This window comes from Myotis brandtii, unplaced genomic scaffold (genome assembly GCF_000412655.1).
Source record: "Myotis brandtii unplaced genomic scaffold, ASM41265v1 scaffold8, whole genome shotgun sequence".
NCBI lineage: Eukaryota > Metazoa > Chordata > Mammalia > Chiroptera > Vespertilionidae > Myotis > Myotis brandtii.
In genome coordinates this window covers 13601942-13619706 of record NW_005371219.1, presented here as the reverse complement: position 1 = coordinate 13619706, position 17765 = coordinate 13601942, and the positions used below count along the sequence as shown (strand labels likewise).

General features: G+C 38.9%; 1 pseudogene; it reads left to right on the top strand.

The window, feature by feature from the left end:
* The first annotated feature begins 1708 nt into the window (after positions 1 to 1708).
* On the top strand, positions 1709 to 2286 carry LOC102263896 (annotated as a pseudogene).
* The last annotated feature ends 15479 nt before the right edge of the window (positions 2287 to 17765 follow it).

Sequence of the window (17765 nt, the reverse complement as noted above, 5' to 3'; positions counted from 1 at the left end):
ACATCCTGGGGGTAGACTAATACCAAGCTCCTCAGATTCATTGGGGCAGGGTTAGGTAAACTAAGTTATGCTAACACCAGGTAAGATTAGGTGTTATAGGTACATGTTTTATGCCACTCTTCTGTACCATTTCCAAAGTCAGTAGCATTGTTTGCCCTGTCTTAATCACTATGAAGTATTGTGTAGAAAATTCATTTTAGTTTGGCTCATGTATACGTACATATTGGCAGTTTTAAGTTGCACATGGCAAAAAAATGATAAAACAAAGGAGGAAATCTTAGATTATAGAAATGAGTTGGCTATTTTTAAGATAACTAGAGTAATACAATTACAATGTTTTCTTTAATTAAATATATTCCTTCTGTAAGTAATTTAATTTTAGTACTTCAAATTAAATGTTACTTAGTAACCATTAATTTATAGCAGCAAATGGATATTTCATTAACTGTTATGTTTTTAATATGAATAATAATTTGATTAGTAAAAGTTCATAAAATAAAGAATTATTGAGGCAACACTTAAAGCAAAATTCAGGAGAAAATATTAATTGGAAACTGTTGAATTTCTCTGAACAAGTTGATTTATCTGAATAGGAAAACATTGCCATGCCATGCAGATATTCCAGGGAAATGTACTTACTGCACATGTAATATATTAAATTATGAGCCTTCTTTTTGGTTTATGAAATCTAGTGGTATAAAACACTAAAATTCTATTTTAAAGTATCAAAAGCATAATTTTGTATCTTTAGAGTTAATGATATTTTTTTTCTTTTTGCCTTAAATCCAAGAGCAGTGGTCGGCAAACTGCGGCTCGCGAGCCACATGCGGCTCTTTGGCCCCTTGAGTGTGGCCACGAAGGTTCAATCACACTGTACGTGCGCGCCCGTATTTTGTGGAAGAGCCACACTCAAGGGGCCGCAGTTTGCCGACCACTGTCCAAGAGGATTCTTCTATTTGGATTCCTCTTCACTTTTCTTTGAGTGCAACCAATTTCTTTCTCTGTAGTCAATTTTGAACATTATATTTTCTAGCTTCTTGCTTTGATTTTAGTCATAAATAGCTAAATTGATGATGAATTTTTTGAATCAATCGTTTTTATATTTAATTTCTTGTGAACTAGTCACTATTATAATCTATCTACAGGCATTTATAGATGAAACTTCAGCACCTTCTCTTCTCTGACTTGGCTTTCTATGTCCTCCTTTCCTTCTCCTGTCTACATGATTAAATTCAGATACAGATAAATTTTAATGTGCAACTTCAAACTATTAAAATTAATAAAGTAAAATGTGGTAAGCTAAACCACTTGATAATTATCTAAAGCACCATAACATTTCTACTTTACCTTTCAAAACCCAACTTAATTCTTTAAACTGCTTCCATGCAATCTGTGACTTTTACCCAGCTCAGTCCCGATTCATTCACGTGTTTTGTAAACATTTGTTGAGAACCCCCTACCTACTGAAAACTGAACAAAGCCCTGGGAATTCAAAGAGGAATTAGATGTAGTTCTGCCCTCAGTGTCTAATGGTGGAGTTAGACATGTAAGCAAATAATTACAAGGGCATGTTTTCAGAGCCCTAACAGAGCAAGAACAAGAAACAAAGAGGTAAGATAAGGAACGTGGAGGGGTGAAATGAGATCAATTCTCACTGGAGAGCCCAGAAAAGAGTACGTCACAAAGCGGTCATAGGTGACCTCTGAAAATGGTTCGCTATTTACGAGACTCAGAAAACCCCACAAAATCATGCAAAGCAAGAGGCGCAAATCTTCCTGTTCGCTTTAAGAACACTCCTGAAACTGCCCAGGCCATCAAGGGTATGCATATTGGAAAAGCCACCAAGTATCTGAAGGATGCCACTTTAAAGAAGCAGTGTGTGCCATTCTGTCTTTACAATGGTGGAGTTAGTAGGTGTGCCCAGGTGAAGCAGTGGGGCTGGGCACAGGGTTGGTGGCCCAAAAAGAGGCTGAATTTTTGCTGCAGTGCTTAAAAACGCAGAGAGCAATGCTGAACTCAAGGCTTTAGTTGTAGACTCTGTGGTCATTGATCACACTCAGATGATGCGGCACAGAAACTACAGAGCTCAGGGCGGATTAGCCCATACATGAGCTCTCCCTGCCACATTGAGGTGATCCTGACTGAAAAGGAGCAGATTGTTTCTAAACCAGAAGAGGAGGTTGTACAGAAGAAAAAGATATCCCACAAGAAACTGAAGAAACGAAAACTTATAGCTCGGGAGTAAATTCAGCATAAAATAAATCTACTAAAAGTAAAAGCAGAAAAGAAAAAAAGAGTACTTCAAAGAATTCAAAATGGATCTCAAACCCGAGTGTGTGTGTGTGTGTATGTACGTATGTGTATATGCATGTGTGTGTGTGCATATGTGTGTATTTTGGATTTCTTAAGGATTCCTGGACCTGTCTCTTCATTTCCTTAGGGATTAACATCCTAATTAATAGGATAATTATACTCTTGTATAGGACTTAATAGGAATGGGGCATATTATTTAGTGAAAATGTGTCTGATGTGATAGAGAAGTTGTATTTTCCCACTCCTGGTTGGCCTGAGTACACTTATGATGGGTGTGTGTCCCGCTACTTTTCCTCTAGCTCATTTAATGAGGGTGTGATATGTAGGGCTGGTTTATTTCATCTTTGAGTAGCCGTGGGAGACTTTTTACTTGATTATACACAAAAGAGAGATGAATAGATTTAGGTAAAGAAAAAACTCTCAGAGAAATCATACATTTGTCAGGAAATGGAAATCATTTTTATTCTGCTGAGAGAAAAGGTACTTTTGTTTATAATGTGATTTAATTTTTAAAAAATTTAATTACAGCTTTTAATATAAATCTTTAGATTCTAAAAACATAATAGTAATTACAATAGACACTATTGAATTCTTTTCTTACATAGATATTTCTACTCAATTTAAGAACTCATTTAACAATGAGGCTTAATATCACATTTATTTGCTACCTTACATGTATCTTAACCAGATAAAAGAATTTGCTATTTTGTAGCAATAGCTTGGGTTTCTTTTTGTGCAGCATTAAGATGCTGATAGCAACTTTTCACACTTTGCTGGCTAGTTTTGCCTAGTGACAGAATAATTTACTACACTGGCTAAGAGTAGTCAGAAACTGGAATTACTCCGGAGAAAAAGAAATTCTTTAAATTCAAATTGCTGTATTATATTTCAAGCAAATTGTATTAGCGTTTTCAAAGAACCTTATTAAGTGCCATTAGCAGCCTTGCCATCATCCCCATGAGGTAGTAGCTTCTCACTCTATGGATAAAAAAGTGAAGTTCAATGATTTGCTCAGAGTCAAAGGAAATGGCTATGTGAGTCTTGATATTGAGAAAAAGTATTATTTCTTAGAAAAGCTTTTAGGGCTTTTACTCAAATCACTGGTCCAGACCTGCCCCATCTTCCTGCAGCCAGAACATTGCTCAAATCTCTACATGATTAATCTCAAAACTCTTTCAAGCAATTGATATACCAACAAAAACCTAAAATGACCCATTACCCAGCATATTTGAAAGAGATTGTGAAGTGTTTCCCATTTATCATATAAATATTTGAGGAGGCATTGGATGTCATCTCAAGGTTGACTATACCTATATACTCATAAACCAGTGTTTGACATCCGACATAAGTATCAAAATAAAGAAAAACCTACAGTTATCTACTGCCATTTAAGCATTCAAGACACTCAAGGATTTATGTTTACCTAAAGAACTAGGGTGGTTCTTGGGCAGGAATGCACTTTCTGCCTGTAAATAGACATGTTAAATATTGTTAAAATTTTTTTAATCATTTTTAAATTTTAAATGACAATTGACATATATTAGTTTCAGTTATACACTCCAGTGATTAGGTATTATATAAATTACTAAGTGATCATCCAGATAAGTTTCATACCCATCTGATACCACACATAGTTATTAGAATATTATTAACTATATTCCCTATGCTGTACTTTACATCCCCATGACTATTCTGTTACTACCAATTTGTACTTCTTAGTATCCTCTTCACCTTTTTCACCCAATCCCTCAACCCCTTTCCCATCTGGCAAGTGTCATAATATTCACTGTATCTTTGAGTCTGTTTCTGTTCTGCTTATTTGTTTGTTATTTTAGGCTCAGTTGTTGATAGATATGTTTTTATTGCCATTTTATTGTTCATATTTTTAATCTTTTTTTTTCTGTTTCTTCTTAAATCAAACCCTTTAACATTTCATGTAATACTGGTTTGGTGGTGATGAACTCCTTAACTTTTTCTTGTCAAAGAAGCACTTTATATGTCCTTTGATTCTAAGTGATAGTTTTGCTGGGTTGGGTAATCTTGGTTGTAGTTCCTTGCTTTTGAAAACATCATTTTGAATATTTCTTGCCTGCAAAGCTTCTGTTGAGAAATCAGCTGACAGTCTTATGGGAGCTCCCTTGTAGGTAACTAACTGCTTCTCTCTTGCTACTTCTAAGATTCTCTCTTTGTCTTTAAACTTTTGCATTTTAATTATGATATTCTTGGTGTGGGCTTCTTGGGGTTCATCTTGTTTGGGACTCTGTACTTCCTGGATCTATATGTCTATTTCTTTAACCAGATTAGGGAAGTTTTCTATCATTTTTAAAAATGGATTTTCAATTTTTTGCAATCTCTCTTCTTCCATCACCACCATGATGCCAATGTTGGTATACTTGAAGTTGTCCCAGAGGCATCTTACACTATCCTCATTTTTTGGATTCTTTTTTCTTTTTGCTGTTCTGATTGGGTGTTTTTTGCTTCCTTATATACCAAATTATTGATTTGATTCTTGGCTTCATCTACTCTACTGTTGATTTTCTGTAAATTATTCTTCATTTCAGTTAGTGTATCCTTAATTTCTGACTGATTATTTGTTATGGTTTCTATATGTTGAAGTTCTTTTTAAGCTCATCTACTCCTCTAAGTTCATTGAGTATCCTTACAATTAGTGTTTTGAACTGTGCATCTAGTAGATTGCTTGTCTCCATTTTATTTTAGTTCTTTTTCTGGGGTTTTGTTCTGTTCTTTCATTTAGGACATGTTTATTTGTTTCCTCATTTTGGCAGCCTTGTGTTTGTCTGTATGTATTAGGTAGAGCTGCTACATCTCCCATATTTGGTAGAGTGGCCTAATTTATTAGGTGTCCTGTAGGGTTAAGTGGCACAGCCTCCTCATTCACTCAAGCTGGGCATTCCAGATATGCTCACTCCCTCCCCCCTCCCCCAGTGTGGGCAGTGTACACCCTCCTGTTGTAGTTGAGCCTTAATTGATGTTGGTACATCAGTGGGAGAGATTTATCCCCAGGCCTTTTTGCTGCAAGGACTGGCTGCAACCACCATGGAGGATCAGCTTTGCTGAGGCCCACCACATGGAGCAGGACTTACTTCAACAGGGCTCTGGTGTCTGCTGAGTATGCCCCTTGATTGTGTCACTTGTGGATGTGGTTGGGTGGTGCTTCAATGTGGTCTGAAGCTGTCCACTAGGTGTGCTGGCTATGGAGCCTTCCAGGAGGTGCAGGCCAAGGTCAGCTGTTGCTTGTGTTCTTCCCAGGGTCACCTGGCTTGATGACTGGGATCTGCAGATGGCTGCTACTTGTGCTGGGCTTGGAGGTGCCCAGGTGAGGCCAAGCTGTGAACCAAGGCCAGTCGCCATTAGTGCCAGAATTGGGACCACTTAGCAAGAAGTACAGGTCATGCTGAAGCCAAATATGCTGCTTGTTTGGGAGACTTTAGGAGAGTCTGAAGCATGAGCCAAGACAGGCCATTCATATAGAAAAGCTACTGGAAACAGCCAGCAAGTTGGTTGGGCAGGATCATAGGGAATGACTAGGGTGGGGCAAACAGTGTGAGCCAGGTTGACAGAGTCAGATATGGTGCCCTCTTGCTGGCTCTGTAGTGGGCGGGGATGTCTTAGAAAAGGAACAATGTCCTCTGCCAGCACTTTTATCTGACAGAAAGCTGCCCCTCCAGCTCTTGTCATGATGCCAGAAATTTCAGTTCCTCCTTGTATGTCCTCAGTATCTTTTGAGCTACTGTTCCAGTGCTGGAGCTCAGAGGGAGTGAGTCTGAGTGAGTCTGTGTGTGGGCCCTTTAAGAGAACTGCCTGGGACTGCAGCAGCCCTCTGTCTCATTCAGCCACAATCCCCACTGGCTTTTATAGCTAGAAGTTATGAGGACTTATCTTCCTGGCACTAGAACCCTGGGCTGGGGGCCTGGTGTGAGGCTGAGACCCCTTGTTCCTCAGAGGGGATCTCCATAGCCAGGGTATCCCTCCCGATCTTTACCCAGCATGTGGAACCAGCACATTCTGTAACTCCACCCCTTCTACCAGTCTCAATGTAAGATATTGTTAAATTTTAATAGAAGATAATTTCCATTTCATCAATTGATTTTGGAATTTTTATCATTTTATTTACCCTGTATTCTTTGCCACCCCCTAGAACTCATACAGAAAAACCCTCTCTTTTTCTGAATAATTTGGCAATGTATATGGAATAAAATGAACCACTTAATATTTTAGTTACCTTAATAATTGTTACCAGCAGAGTCTCACCTGGAAACTCTGACATTATCAATCCACAATGAGAATCTATGTCTTGGATGAAATGTGCAAGTCTACCTCTCATACTCCTTAATGATCTTTGCATGACTAATACACAGCGACACTTAAGGAGCTCTCATCTAAAATCATTCATATCCATTTTGGAAAATATTCATCTGTGGCATATTCACCAGAAAGAAATGCAGCTGAAAAATCATTAACCCCTTCTTCATTGGTGTTATAGAATGTTATGGGATTTGTGCTTTCTGATTACATTCTGCTAACATGACCAATACAATACTTTAGAGTAGATTAAGGTGTTTAAAATATAATCAAAGGTATTATTAGAGATGTAATCTGAAATGATGAGACAGTTTTGGGAGGCCTATAAAATGTGGATCCCAGAGTATAAAACAGTACAATGGGAAATAGCCTGAGGAGGACATTTAGAAAAGTCATTAGATTAACAAAGTGATGAAGGTACTGAAATGAAAGGAGTCTATGGAGCTAATTGGGTTTCTCTAAATACAGCTTATCACAATTGCTAAAGATGTCTAAGGTATTTGTATGAGTTAATATGACAGCCATTGGTCTCAATCATGAGAAAGTCTTCAAGTTATTTTAAGATAGTATATATGGAAAGAATTTATGAGTGAAATTGTTCCATTTGACTACATCGATTTCACTAATAGCAAAATTTCCTTTTAAAATTTCAAAATCTGTATTAAGCAGAGACTGTCATCTCTCTCTCCCTCTGGCTCTCATTTTGTATGCATAGTATCTTTATCTACCTACCTGATTCTATTTTTAACTCTCTATTCTGAACTCCAGGATTCAGAAAGAGAAGTAGGGGAGTAAGAACTCAATGAGACCTTGGTTGTCTTCATCTCTAGGTGAAGAAATATCCAGCATCTCTGTAAGATGTGACCAGATGTTTAGATGGAAAGGAAGCACACTACTTTCAAACCACTCCACTGCATTTTTCGGTCAATTAACTATTGCAACATTTTCCCATATATTTAGTTTAATTTTATTATTTCTATTTCCTGGCTCCCCATGAAGTTGGGGACCTATTCAGACACTCTTTTATGTCATGTTTTACTCAATGTACATTCCAATTTTTTAATAGCACTACCACTATTTTAGTATACTTACCTTCTTCACTTGTCCTTGATCTTCTTAATTCCATTGCCTTGCCAGGGCAGTTTAGGAAATCAACAAGCATTTGTTGAGTAGGTTAGTAAATATCCCTTTTTTGTCTGATCCTGGTTGCTTCTGCTGCTAACTTCTTGCCTCTAGCTTGGTCTGGGTTGACAACTACTGCATGTACCTGTGACCGGACACAAACCATACTGTGGACCAGAAACATTTCCAGAATCAGGTAGGTGTCCTACAGCTTGTTCTGAGTATGATGGGATCTACAGAGGAAGTTAAAGTGCCAGCTGAACAGAACACCACGTTCCAGCCCCAGCTTCAGGCTCTATAAGAGTTTCACATTCTACTTACACCATTTGACATGTTAAGAAAGGTTGATGGGATGTCAAAGATGTTTCTGTTCTTCATCTTATATTTTTGTGTGTTTATGTGTGTGCTCTAAAATTATGGGTTTTCAAATATCATTTTTTAAATTATCTGTTAAAATGCACCCTATTTTTTAACCACAAGGCCCATAACAAAGTATATGAAATAGTGACCCACATTTTTATGAAATTTTTTTAGACATTGAGAGAGTATAAATCAGTGTGTCCTTCCTGCCATATTTAGAAAGATATTTTCAGGGGAATATGACAATCAGAAATGGCACTAAACACACACACACACACACACACACACACACACTCTCGCGCACAAAATAAACAATAGTCAAGGCAGACTGATGGACAGGGCACACAACAAAGACAAGCTGAGTAACTAAAACTCTATCCCTTTTTTAAATAAAAAAACCTCACAAAGATAGATGGGTGAGAATAAGTGAAAGCAAGAGAGAATGAACACATGTGCTGGATGGGAAAATTTTAGGATCAAGCAGAGAAGCCATGGAATCAAATCTAAAAGAAATTTCAAGTGCCATTGTTAAGATAAAAAATTAGTGCTGTGAGTAGAGATGCAGCTGGGAGGGAGAAAAAGAGCGAGGAGGAAGTAAAATTAGCGACAGATGTGAGTACTTACGGAATTCAATACTTGTTGATTTGCTGTTTGGAATGATGGGTAGATCCATAGGTTGAGCAATCAGTATTAGTATGCAGAGCTCTGGAGGAAAGGAGATAAAGAGAACATTCACTCTGGAACAGTGGTGCTCAATCATGAAATAACCTAGGGAACTATACAAATTACTGATTCCTGGGCCCCACCATCAGGTTTGCTGTGTGGTTAGTGTGCTGAGTTTTAAAAGCTCTCCAGCTGATTCTATGAACAGCCAAGATTGAAAACCAGTGCTCTAGAATTAGAGAAAGCTAATACTGTTTTAAGGGAAACTGCTGAAGAATATTATTTAGTATTCAGCACCTTCTCAGAGTCCAAAAGATAGTAGAGGGAGGAAAGTGAGAATTTACAAAGGAGGAAATAGAATACTAGAATTAGAGGTCACTTAGACTGGGGCCAGCAGGTTATAGCATTTTTACAGAGAAGATAAGAGAGTGAAATAGTTAAGGGAAGTCAAATGTGAAAGCAGAATTGTCATGCACAGCTTAGGTAAGGCTCTTTTAATTATTCATTTAACAACTATTTACTGGTTCCTACCGTACCCCTGGCACTGAGCTTGGTATTATGGCAAATGTAAATGGCAAATTCAGAGCTGATCTCATGGAGCTAAAATTTTAATGAAAGAGAGGGAGAAGAGCTGGAAAGAGAAGCATGTTTTGAAAGAATTATGAATGTGTCAAATGGCATGCAGAGCTAACTGGAATAAAACTTTTTGAGAGGAAGTTGTATTCTAAAAAACTAAACTATAAGTATTAAGACAAAATAATTCTTGGATCCCCACATCTCTAAAGGTAGGAGGCAGGATCAATGTCCAAAGGTGGAACAGGGCAAGCATATTCTTCAATGACCATTTCATAAGTGGCCACGTTGGATGATGGAAAAGAAAGGCATTCTCTGCATTCAGAGCCAAGGTTATGGAGAACAATGGAGGGTGTGTGTGTGTGTGTGTGTGTTTAGATCCATGATAATGCAGTGTATTTGTATAAAGATGGAACTGATTCAGTAGAAAGGGAATTGTTATAGATGGGGGAAGAGTTGATGTCTATGAGGAGGTGAGAGAAAAGCTAGGAACCTGAGCACACAAGGGGGAATTAGACATTAATAGAAGGAGGAAAAAGTGGGGGGAAATGGGTGCAGACGCTAATGTAAAGCAGGTATTGACTTTCTTACTTTCAAAGAGTAATGAGGCGAGGCCTTTATACTGGAGTGAGGATGAAATATGTATAAAATCGTTCTTGGTGAGTTAGGAGTAATACTGTTTGAAAAGCACAGTAGAATTGCCAGGCAGTAGTAAACTTCTACTTCAAGTTTATAATCACGAGTTTAAAGTGAAACCAGTTAGCTGAGTTAAATAATTGTTCTTTAGGAATGTTTAACTGCTTAACCATAGGCATAGATAAGCTATCTTGTTCACCAGTTTGGAGCTGGGAGAAAGAAATAAGGGAATTGAGGGCATTTTCAAGACAGGGAATAAATTTTGAAACTTGACTATAGGGGCTGGATAGGAGGGCAGTGAAGTGAATTCAATAGGTGAAGAAAATGCTGACACTGAAAATAATGACACAAGTATGGTCTAGACCAGTGGTCGGCAAACTGCGGCTCGCGAGCCACATGTGGCTCTTTGGCCCCTTAAGTGTGGCTCTTCCACAAAATACCACATGCGGGCGCGCATGTACAGTGCGATTGAAACTTCGTGGCCCATGTGCGCCTGCACGTGGTATTTTGTGGAAGAGCCACACTCAAGGGGCCAAAGAGCCGCATGTGGCTCACGAGCCGAAGTTTGCCAACTACTGGTCTAGGGAAATTTGTGAACTAGGAGTTAAAGAATTCAGCACGTGGTTGTGAATGAGCAAGGGTTTGGCAGATGATTGAAACCAGCATGGGGATGGAGTAATATATCCAGTTATCAGGAGCTCTAAGCAGCAGGAACTTTTGTAAGAGAGAGAAAGAGATAGGTGACAAGAAGCAAGGCTGGGGAGGGTGGGTGTACATGGTGAGACAAACAGAAGAGCTTTTCCTCAAGAGGGCTCCAGAGCAGGTGGTATCCAAACAGACCCCTTTACACAGGAGGTGAAGAAGTGCTCCAAGCACAGGTTGAGTATAAGCAGAGTTTGCTGATTCCAGAGGGCGATGGGAGGGTTTGGAATGGGGAGGGGGAAAATCAATGGGTGACTGAAACAGTTTAGGGACTTTGAGGGATGAGCAAGTGCATGATAATGTATAATTGGGGAGACAATTTAGTGGCAATGTCATTTAGTAGTCTCTTTTTTTATAGTCATCTATTACATCTGCATTCTGATTTTATATTTGCCCTCATCATTACTTTCTTACTTTCTGACCCTAGTAAATTGCCATCCATTTCTCTGTTACATCCCCCCTTTAGCTATAGGAAGAGTGTTGGTTTGCCCATATTGGCATTCTTACCCACACTAGATGTCACTGTTGCCCTCCTCCTAATTTCAGTCTCTCCATAGCTGATTCAAGGTGACTATTCAGTGTGGCAGTGATTGCTCCTGGTGCCACCCTTTGCCTTCCACACAAAAAAGACACACACACACACACACACACACACACACACACACACACGATTTAATGAGACTTTGGCACTTATTAAACTACTGAGGTGTTAAATAGCTTAGGGTTAAACAGAGCTTTTTATGTATGTATTTTACAAAGCTTACTTTCTGCATTTAGGGATTAAAAGACTGAGTGAGAACACAGACTGGAATTCTTCACAGAAAACACATCTACTTCTTCCTGTGAAAAAATGGCATTTTACACTTAAATTCAACCTTGGTTAATGAGCTGCCTCCTTGCTTTCTGTTGGAGCAGGAAGCCTGATGTGAAACTGCACTTAGGTACCCCTGTTGCCCTGATGGGTGGTGAGGAACTTTTCTGGCCTGAGCTTGGCTGTGGTAGTACCACATGAGGTTGTTACTTATGGTCTGACCCAGAGGCATAACACTGGATGGCTGGTTCCTTAGTCCAGAGAAGAGCACAGAAAACCTTATTGGTAAAGGGAAGTCCAGAGCAGCTCGCAGAGGCCAGAAACACTGTATGTCCCTTTTACCAGCAGAACTAGACACTCTAGGCCTGCTTTTTTTTTTTCTTCCTGGCAGAATACTACTTAGGAAATCAGAGGAACTTTCTGAAAGGGGCATGATGGGTGAGTAGGAGAAACCACTACCTTTTGGAGTTTCAAAAGGAGACCAAACATTAATTTATTCAGTCAGGTAACCAGTATTTATCGATGATGACTACCAGGTGTGACATACCACTGGAGGTACTGGTCACACTGATAAACAAAGCTGGATTGGTTCCTGCTTGCGTGGAGCTGAATTCTATTGGTACACAACAGAGGCAGAAATAAACATGCAAGATTTTTCTCAGAAAACAGCTTGACAGAAAATAAAATGGAGTCATGGGATGGAGAGTACTCAGGTGTGGCGACTTGTAAGCTGAGCGCTGACAGATAGGATGTATCTAAGAGATGACCTGGGGGAAGAAGGTTGTCTGTGTAGAGGGACAGATGACACTGAGGTCCTATGTCAGGAAGTCCTTGGCTTGTTAAGGAAGGGAGTGGAGGCTGGATGGGTCAGCACACGGTGGTCAAGGGCAGAGTGGTTGGAGGTGAGGATAGAGAGGTTGAGGATGAAGTACACCTTATGGGGCACCTGGTGGATCACATTTATGGGCTTTAGAATTGATTCTAAATGCAGAGGTGAATGATTGAAAGTTTCATAAGGAGTGTGAGTGGTTTGCTTATGCTTTTTTAAAAAATACGTTTTTATTGATTTTAGAGCGAGAGGAAGGGAGAGGGAGAGAGATAGAAACACCGGCCGGGCTTGGTTATGTTTTTAAAGGATTACTCAGCACGTTGACTAGAGAACTGGTGGCGCCTGAGTAGAGAGCAGGGAGGTCAGTTAGGAGGCAGGAGCAGTGCTGCAGGGGCGATTGCTGTGGGTTGGGCCAGGTTGGTGGATGTGAAGATTTGAGATAAATTCTTTAAAAATGGTCATCCAGTGTTGCTCAGTGGATAGAGCATCATCTCATAGACCAAGAGATCCTGGGTTCAATTCCCAGTCAGGCACATGTCCAAGTTGAGGGCTTGATCCACAGTAGGGGGCATGCAGGAGGCAGCCAATTGATATCTCTCTCATCAATGTTTCTGTCTCTCTATCCCTCTCCCTCTCTCTCTCTCTAAAGTCAGTAAACAAAACATTTTTAAAAAGTGCAGCTTTGGACCATGGACCCTACTTTCAAATCTATGTTTAAGGATGCCTTTTCATCTGCCAATTATTGGTCTAGTGAAGACTGAGGAGGGGGTGGTCAATGGCAGCAGTGAAGGAAAGAAGGGTGGGGAGATCTGCAAGGGGCAGGGAAGAATTCAATAGTGTTTCCCTCATCAATGCTTTCATTGTCATTTTTTAAGGTCAAAATCACCAACTTTATTTAAAATAAATGCAATTTATATTTTAAAATATAGCAAATGAGCTGGAGGTTATTTATTTAGAGGTAATGTACACACAACTCAGCAGCTAAGTAGGTTCTTAAACTTACTGGTGCCTACACACTGCCTGAATAACTTGTCTTTGCTTCTTAGTTTCATTCTGTTCATTGTCATTTTTTAAGGTCAAAATCACCAACTTTATTTAAAATAAATGCAATTTATATTTTAAAATATAGCAAATGAGCTGGAGGTTATTTATTTAGAGGTAATGTACACACAACTCAGCAGCTAAGTAGGTTCTTAAACTTACTGGTGCCTACACACTGCCTGAATAACTTGTCTTTGCTTCTCAGTTTCACTCTGCATAGCCAGAAAGAAGCAATATCAGTCAGCAAGTTACTCATCAACACTTAGTGGTGCCAGAGGGTTACATAATGGTGTTCCTTTTTTGGTTTGAATTTTACCAAAGTTAGCCTTAAACTCTTCTTTCATTCTAGTTCGATTTGCTAGATGTCAATCCTTTATTCTATAGCCCAAGGAATTAAGTTTCCTTGTTCTTTATAAAGGAATCTTTTTGTACTATCTATGGTGTTAATTCAAGAACCATTGGCATCTCTCTCATATGAGCATGTTTCATTCTAGAGTGAATTTGCTAACATTATTCTGAGGATAAAATTGAGTTTCTCTGTGTGTGTATGTTTCCTATCGTTGAAGATGACATAGGCCAGAAAATAACAATGCCAGGAGCACGGTGCCCACCAGGAGATCCCGGGGTGCTGAGGCCTAGGGAGATGATTGGATCTTTTCCCTGGCAAACAGGGGGCAGAGAGTTAATCTGAGCTGTGTTAACCTTTCCCACATAAATTCCAACAAATCTATGTGTAGGAATATAGGAAAGATCGGTAGTGGTGGTGGTGTGCATGCATGTATGCACCCACACATGGAAATGGGGGTAAAGTATCTCTGCCTAATTGGTTTACCGGGCAAATGAGCCTCCATCATTTATAAACTCTTACTTGTGTTAGTACTGTGCTCCCAGATTCATATCCAGATCCAGTACCTCAATTAATTCTCACATTAGCCCTGTGAACCATGATATCAATATACACATTTTATAGATGAGGAGGGTGAGATATAAAATGGTTAAAATCACATGCCCAGTAAGTGGCAAATCAGAATTGGAACCCGGATCTGTGCTTAATAATTATACTATAATGCCCACTCCCCCAAAGATGTTTGCTTGTTGCATATTTCTAAAATGTCATTTTCACTTAGAGTAGATCATTAATGCATTTTTATCTCTGTTTATTCTTTATAAAGGAAGTTTTTCTTAAGAGCTGCAAGTACATTTCCATTATTGTTAATAACCAATCCTCTGTTGTACTTATTATATGATATATAACACAACTGCAATATTGCTCTTTAATAATTCTAACTACTCCAATCTATCTCTAAAACAACATTTTAATCTGGTGAAACCTTAGAATTACAAGGGCTTTTATTATACCAACAGACATGCGGAAGACGGGGTATATTCCCCTTTCCTTTTCATACGTAAGATAACTCATTGGAGCAGTGCTGACAACACCTAGCAATGCGGAGGTAGGCCCTCCGTGTCTGTCAGGGTTCTTTGTGCAAGCATGGGAGCCACTCTCCTCCGCCTCAGCCAGGAGATCCGCTGGCAGCACATGAGGAAGCTCTCTTGTTTGCTGTGAACTGGCAGGAATGCAGGCAGGTTCAGCAGCAAGAACCACAACCAAGGACATGCTGCAGGGAGAGCCTGGCTAGGACACCTCTCCCAGCTCTGCCGCTGCCACATCTACGCTGGCACCCCCTCAGACATGGGATTCTGCTGCTGGCACTAGGGGGACCCTTCTTGGAATGAATTCCAAACTGTCCCTGCTTCTTTCTGTCACTTGCTCACAATTCAAAGTGGCAGGCAGGATTGCCAGATTGGCCAAACCAGCGTCCCTCTGCCCGGCCTGTCAATAGCCTCTGACCTACCCAGTTAAAGGAATGGCCGTTAAACTATACAGATGACATATTTGCAGGCATTAAGCACTCATATGGAAGGTTCAGCTTTCTTGAAAAGACAACATGATTCTGGAAAGAAACTGCTTTCCTATAGTGTAGACTTCAATTATCTCAAAATAGCTGTTGAGCTGGGGAGGGGTCACTTGCTCTGCATTTGCATACAGATGATCTTGCCAGCCATTTGGTTTGTGTTGAGAATTCCAATATGACATTCGGCAGTTATTGGAACAAAGACTGAGCCTGCGTCTTCCTTCCATTTATTTCATTTAGCTCTGATAGGCTTTGTGGGAGCAGTTGTCTCTAATCCAAGCCATCAGAAAGCCTTTTACATGTTCCTTCTGGCGATGTCTAATTTTCAGTGTTCTTGGAGTAATCAGCTGGCATTTTTTTAAATTGAGCTCATTCAAAAGCAACTCCTACCCCCAAAGGAATGTTATATTTTTGAATTTTATTGTTTTGCTCAGAGATTAAGCATTTGTATCACCATAATCTGAAATGTACTCTGCCAACCTATTAGTACCACAATCAAATTGATGGGGCGAAGTGTTAATTCATTCAGGAATTTTAGTGTTTACCCCCCTAGCTTTAAAAGCAAAGAGACCAGAGGACATGCAAAAGGCCATGCGAGATCTTTAATGTAGCATGTTTACTTTTATTATGCTGCAGTTTTATCCTCATGTGATAGAAGGGTAGTCAGATAAAAAATGAATACAATGGCATTATTAAAAATATAGACAAAATAAAATGAACAGTGCTGTTATGAAAACTGCAATTCTCAGCACAAGCATTATAGAAACTGTAACAGAATATTTATTTATTTATTTATTTACTTACTTATTTATTTATTTACTGTTAATTCTCACCAATGATATTTTTTCCATTTTTGAGCTTAGAGACAGTGGAAGGGAGGGAAGAGAGGAAGAAGAGGGAGAGAGAGAGAGACAGAGAGAAACATCAATGTGAGAGAGAAACAACGATTGGTTGCCTCCCACATGCAGAATGGAACCTGCAACCCAGGTACCTATCCTTGACTGGGAATTAAACATAAACCTCTTTGGTGCATGGACCAATGCTCTAATCACATAATAACATAGGCCAGGGTGCGGAACAGTAACATAATTTTAAAAAATACTCAAAGCAACCAAGTATTACTATTGTCCTCACAGGGACACTTGGTATAGTCTAAGAATGGTGAGATTTGATTCACAAATCATTTATGCCCCTACTTCATTGCAAAACCTTTGAAATGTATGCGATCCTAACAAAAAAAAATTGGTTCATATTATTCAAGAGCCCTCCGTCGTCCTTCTTTGAACACATACGTAGCAACCTGAATTTTTTAGTAGTTTATAAATTTGCTGTAAGAATCCAAAGAACCTCAAACAGATCTTCTTTTAAAAAAGGATCAAAGTTTAGTACAAAGTAAAGAAAAAAAATTACAGGATTAATGTATATAAAGAAGTAAGTAAAAGATTCAAGCAAATAAATTCTTAGCTGTGGGTATATCCGAAGAAATGTTTTTACTGTAAAGAAAATTAAAAAAAAGAGTGCTAAAATAAATATTTTACTCTTCCTACAAACACTGATTAGTTATAGGTTCTTGGCATAATACTAACCTTCCTATTTTGTGTACACCTCACATGCCTGGCATGTGTTACGCATTGTGTATACTTTATCTAATTTAATCTTTAATAACTCATGAGGTAAGTATCATGAACTCCATTTTATAGTTAAGGAAACTGAAGCTTCACCAAGTGAAGAAACTCCTTTAAAAATAAGCATTCTAACAATTGGACCCTACCTTGACTATATTGTGTCTATATTCTCTATCCCCATGTGTACTAATGCCCTTGAGTATTCCACTTCCTTTAATGATCATGGAATACTCAAAGTCATGCTCAGTGTAAATATATGCTACATGAGGGCAGGAGTCATGTTTAAAATTTTTATACAGAGCCTCAGAGGCTCTCAGGAAAGTTGAAATTATAAAGTTATTGATTTTTCTGTTCTTGCAATAAACTCCCAGGAGTAATCACTAGTCTCTATAGTGAAATTCAGGCATCCATATCAGATTTGGGACTCAATTTTGAAATTAGCCCATGTAGGCAGTCTTAAAGGGGAGAGGGTACAGATTTTGGTAGGCTCTTAAATTCGTGACTAAACATAAGTTCCCACTCTTTTCCCTGTAGGACAAAAGGAGTATTTGGTCAGAGGTGCTTTACTGCTTTCTAAAATGTTATACAAAAAATTAGACTTACGATGGTTGTTCCATACCATTGAGAGGTGTCAGTAGAATGGGGCAAAGAAGTGATATATATTTTCCTAATATGCTTCACCCTTGACCTAGATGCCATTAGTCTTTCCTAGTCTACATTCACTACTTCAATATAAGAATGTGTTACTGTTTCTTTTATTTTGCATGAAATTTTAAATACTTAGAATTGATTTTAAAAAATCTCATATCCCACCACCCAGTTGTCAATCTATTTGCTTTATATATATATAT